Source organism: Podarcis melisellensis, assembly GCF_964234715.1.
Source record: "Podarcis melisellensis genome assembly, chromosome: 12".
In the NCBI taxonomy this organism is placed as follows: domain Eukaryota; kingdom Metazoa; phylum Chordata; class Lepidosauria; order Squamata; family Lacertidae; genus Podarcis; species Podarcis melisellensis.
This window is the reverse complement of record NC_138544.1, coordinates 33,727,414-33,733,496: the sequence shown is the minus strand read 5'-3', so window position 1 is coordinate 33,733,496 and position 6,083 is coordinate 33,727,414.

The window sequence follows — 6,083 nt, the reverse complement described above, 5'->3', positions numbered from 1 at the left end:
TGAGGGCTTATCCTGCTGTTTCCCCCCACTCCCACCCTGAGGAATAGCACTCTTTAGCATTCAATCAGTTCAACCAACAATTTCGGTTTTCTCTGGATATATAATGGAATATATATTGGATGCAGGGCATGTGTGGAGCTGCTCAGCATATTCTCAGAGCCGTAAATGTCCGTGCCCTGGCTTTATCCACTGCCGTGATAAGGTCCACTGTTTGCATTCTGCTATCAATAAAGGGAAGGAACAGATGGGGAAGTCCGTAATGGCACCAGGCTTTGCTTGCCATACACATATGTCTCAGGCAGAAGGAAAAGCTTGAAAGAGCAAAGTGGATCCTTGTACAGCACCAGAGATAATGCAGGGCCAATGCTGTCGTGTCTGCCTAGCGCTCCAACAAAGGATGAGATGCACTGTGCCAAACTCTCTGACCTCAGAGCTATTGTGTTTGCCACTGCTCAGCATAGCAGCAGGGAGAATCCGCCCCTACCCAGTGTGGTTTGACTTCCAATTTTAGCACAATTCCCCATTTGCATCTGCAGCCTGCATCAGATTAGATGACTTTGGCAATCAAACTTTGCAGGCGGCTACTGGCAGAAGTGGGAACAAAACCGGTCCCAGCTTTGACCCTTGTTTATTCATTGAAAACATTTGCGTCACTCAAAACATTTTGAGTCTTGCCTTTCGACCCAAAGGTCTCCAAAGTGATTTGCAAAATAAAACATGAAATAGAAACTGCAGTCAGGCGGCACAAGTCATTCACGATGGAACCATGCAATAGGATGGAAAGGGGAGCCTGCTGGTTCAGACCAAAGGTCGGTGGAGTCCAGCATCCTATTCTCACTGTGGTCAAACAGATGAATGCGTGTGGGAAGCAGAACTAGAGTGCAAGATCACCCTCCTCGCCTGAGATTCCCAGTGACTGTTATCTGAAGGCGCACTGCCTGCGACCATGTAGGTAGAAGATGACAATTGGCCATTGAAGAGGAGAAGAGGAGTTTGGATTTGGTATCCTGCTTTATCACTACCCAAAGGAGTCACAAAGCGGCTAACATTCTCCTTCCCCTTCCTCCCCACCACAAACACTCTGTGAGGTGAGTGGGACTGAGAGACTTCAGAGAAGTGTGACTAGCGCAAGGTCACCCAGCAGCTGCATGTGGAGGAGCGGAGATGCGAACCCGGTTCCTCAGATTTCGAGACTACCGCTCTTAACCACAACACCACACTGGCCCTCCTTTGACTGACATCCTCCATGCCATTAAATGATTGAATGGACTGCACTGGTGTGAGCTCCCTTGCCTGGTAGACCATTATTTCAATGTAGCTACTCTGAGCGTGACAGAGCGATATTTTAAAGGAAAGTGTTGTTCATAAATATTTAAATAATAAAAAACAAGGATTTGTATATCCATATGTTCAGCTCCAGCTCCAAGTTCCCCATGATTTAGACCAGGGATGGGGAATCTGGAGACACTATATGTTGTGAGTCTCCAGTGAACAGCAGTGGGAGCTTGTAGTCTGGTAATGTTTGAAAGGACACAAACTTTTAAGCCGTGTCTGTTTAAGAAACTCTTCGGGTGTCCTACAGACTGTAAGAATTTTGCAGGATGGATTCAAGCCCATATTGCTGTAGGTTTGTGTGATTTAAAGGGTTCTGTCACCTTCATGCCACCTTCATGCAACAAATCCACTTTAAGAAAGAATAGGACTTTCTGTGATTCTTTTGGAAAGTGACACAGGGAAATGCATTGAAAAGTGTGTGGGTGATTAATGATTAACAGGAAGGCAAATCAGGATGAAGGCTCAGTATCATCTAAATGCCCGGCAAACAAATCAGAACAAATGGTCAATACAGACTGGATGTAACCTAGGCTTCCTCAACCTCGGCCCTCCAGATGTTTTGAGACTACAATTCCCAGCATCCCTGACCACTGGTCCTGCTAGCTAGGGATCATGGGAGTTGTAAGCCAAAAACATCTGGAGGGCTGAGGTTGAGGAAGCCCGAATAACCTAACATCCATGTAAGCTTTGTGTAAGCAGAGCAAGATGAATATTCAATAAATAAGTTTTCTGCAGGACCCTCAATAGCATATAATTTTACTCCCCAATTTTTTCCTTATTTGTTCTGAGGAAGGGACTGAATAAATGGTGGGTGTTTGATTTCTCAGTGAGAGGACCTGCCATACCATTACCCTGAGCTGGAATTCCTACATGCCCCCATCCCATGGCTGCTTTATCTGAAGAAAGAGTGGTCAAGTTTCAAGCATGCTTTGAAAGAAAATATGTGTAAAGTAGTTTTTATAATGTGGGAGTGTGGGACACAATTTAAACAGCTCAATTTAAAGGTTTCTGGTTGGACACTTCTTCTGATTAGCCACTATGATATAGATGCATAAAGAAAGAAACTTCTGAGCTAGATGATGCCCATTCCATCTTGTTCACTTCACTGGATTTCAGTCTGGAAAGTATTTAATATAGCTTGTGCAACCAGACAAAATCAGCTTTTCAATCTGCAAGGAAATTCTCTACTTTCCTCCCACAAAAGTGTCAATTTATGGCACAAAGGTTTTAGAACTTGATCATGCTGTGACAAATTCCCTGACTTCTGAGTTTCAAATTAGATTGAAAATTTAATAAATGAAGCAAGTGATGAAACCTGCAAAATAATTCATCGTAAGAGGTAGTCAACATTGTTATTGATACAACATCCATATTTAGTACATTCGTTTCCTTTGTGAGCGGTCCTTACATTTCTAACATTATTATATTTAGCAGCACAATCCAGTTTGGCTATACATTATTCTATTTTTAGTTTTGCTGATGAAAAGCAAGGCAACTTTATGTCAGTTTCTGAATAATATTTGAATAAGCAGCTGTTTAGGATAGCAGAAATGAAAATCGGCAAGGAGCATTTGTTTCCTTTTTTAGATATCAGGACTAGAATACTGAAGGCATGAAATCGATACCTTCCTTTTCTTACTTGATACCATAGGGCAGGGTTGGAGAACCTCTGGTGTGTGGGTCCTAATTTGGCCAACAGGCTCTTTTCCCCAAACCACACACACCTGACACCGTATGTTGCCACTCTGCCCCTGTTGGGAAGGCAGTTCTGTAGTTCTGCCCTACTACATGGGTGCTACAGTTTGGTGGGATCAACTCCTAGAGCATTCATCATGTATTATAAGGTGGGGGGGGGTTGCAGGTCTGATTTTTAGACCACATAACAGCTTGAATGAGAGCTGTCACTCAGGGTGGGGTCCACAGGTTGCGCATCATTGGTTCATGCTTATGTTTAAAAATTATATATTTTTTCTTGTTCTGCCATTGGAAGCTACTTTACCACCAAAGCAGCCCCTCAATATTTTTTGAATAAGTAAATATATATATGAGGCAGAACAATTGACAAAACTTCAATATCTGGTAGTTGGCATTCTGACTTTAAAAGTTGCAAAAGAATTCTCTTGATCAAAACCAACTGAGATTTGCTTTATCCCCTCTGAGCAGTTAAGTACGTTAAAAGTTCTTGGTCCCTTCAAAATGCCATGCAAAAATGAAATTAGTAATGATTTGTCTGTTATTGCCATTCCAACCTTGAGAAATTTATTTATTTAGGGAACGAATATTTGCTAGAGTATGCAGTTCTGCAATATTGCTTGCTTCTTTCCGGCTGATTATTACACAGAATTTCTCTCACAAACAATAGGCGGTATATGTTGCTTCTACTTCTCATTTCACTTAATAGATTTTGACAGTAAAAGGGTGGATGCATTTTAACATTGTGAAGCTTCATAAAAATTTCTGTGTGCTCTGAATTCAGCTCTTGTGGGGCAACTCAGAAAGGCGGGTTGCTTGCTGTATTTTGGTGAGGCAGCCAGCAATGTGTTGGCCAGAGTCAGGTGCAGGATTGATACTGGACTAGGAAGGCTGTCCATATTCTTCTCTGCTACACCATTTAAGACATTGACCTGAGTCCAGGCCAAGTGCAAAGATGCAGATGCTCTTGACACAGGATGCTGGTAACAACATCAATTTCTGTTTGGTGCCCTAGCCTAGGAGGAGACTACTGAGACTGTAATGACATTGCCAGAAAGCCCAGTCTCCAGAGATGGAGTGCACTAGGACAGATGACTCCAGGCCACTTAGAGCAATATTGAAATCATTATTGTTTCGGTACAGAGACTAAACTTTTTTGGTCATCTGCTCGAGGATTAGATATTGGACCTGGACCAGAGGATGAGCTGTGTTTTGCAATTTTAGAAGCTATGCGACTTGGCTGCTCAGCTTTTTTTCCTTTTTTTCACATGGTCTGTGGTATTTTGTGTAGTGACTTTGCAGTTGTTTTTATTGATTAGTTTAGTGATGATCTATTGTAATTGCTGGGAGTGATTTTCTGTTAAATTCTGATCTGTTGATGGTTTGAGAATTAATTTTGTCATTTAATATTCTATTTGAATTGATTACTGAATATTACTTTAATTGGTTTAAGTTGTTTATGTTGATTGTCATATTTTCCATTATGACTTGTTTTGTGTTGGATCAGATTGTTATAGGATGTGTGTTCTTTTGTGGTATATTTTGCCATTTCTGTGGCTTGTAAACAGCCTTCTGTTTACAATGTTGAAAGGCGGTATACAAATTATAAATGCAGATGAAAAGAAACATACTACAGAGGCGCAATGCAACTATTTCTATACCTTGTTCTGAGGTGTGTTTTTTAACCATGGCTCTATTTCTCTCTACTATGTACCTACAATCATTCTAAAAGCTATTCAAATAGATGCAGATTCAACAGCATACAAAGCTTGTTATCAGTTATGTTTGTTTTGGTATTGCAAGCAGGTATATTTTGATGGAATCCCAGCAACCTGGTTTGTTGAGACATATAAAAAACATGTCAGCCTCCTCAAGGTGGTGGGGTTGGAAGTGGGGATGAGTATGTTAGCTCTACTCCCTTGTTGCCATTCTGTTTACCCTCCCTGAGTTGGAGGCCAACCTTATTTGAGAGGCTCCCTGACCATTTTGAAACCTTGGTTCCAATAGGAGAAGATGGTGTGTTCGCAGCTAGCAGAGAGCAGTAGTCCTCGTCTTTAAAGTGTTGGCTGCTTCTCCTGAAATGCATTCGTGTGTGTGTGTGTGTGTGTGTGTGTGTGTGTGTGTCGGTGGCATAATACAAGATGGCTGTAACAGCAGGCTTCTTATAGCACAAAATGGAGGAGCAGCAATGGTTGACTTTGTGACCTCATGACTTTATCATTATCAGAAGCACCTGACTAGTCAGACTAGGGACTAGATGGAGCCTTGGCCTTATCTCTCTACAGAGCTCTTCTTACAGGACACTTTGTTTTGTCAGTGGGCTAGTGATGGAGGTTCTCCAGCCATTCAAGACATTTTGTGAAAAACAAGATGGTGCCCTTCAAACTGGATGTCAGCACTGGTGATAGGAAGGAGTCCTTCACAACACTTGAAGGCTCGCTTAGGGGATGTAGGGCAGGCAGTGTGGCACAAAACTCTTCCCTCCAAAATCTTGTTGCCACTCTCAGCTCTGGCACCTGGCACCTGAGGCACCTGCCTTAGTATGTCTGATGGATTAGTTCAATTACATAATTTGAATACGCTGCTAATGCAATGGAGCAGCAAATTTAACTGTCAGCAATTAACATTTCCCATTGTACAAAGCTACCAACATTTTGACAGGATAAAAGTAGAGCAGTTAATTAATAAGAATAAAAAAAACCCTGGTTTATATAAACAAAAGGAACATTATTATAATTAATTTTAACAGACTGAATGTCAGCTTCTCAAGCTCAGTAACCTTGGAAATGTATTGTTTTATGCAGTGCAGATGTATTTTATCAGCCTGCTCAATACTAAGGTTATAAAATCCTTTGCTCTTGCAATATTGACATGATGTACAACTAACTCGGAGCCCAGAGACACCCAATTAACATCTATATCCTTTTTGTGTGAATACATATTTCATTATGCTCTTGGTTTATGAATGACTGTAGAATATGCCCAATGTATCTTTTTTGGTTAGCAGGTGCTCATTGCAGAAATGTTATACAGGGCCTCAAAAAAAGAAAGAAAAA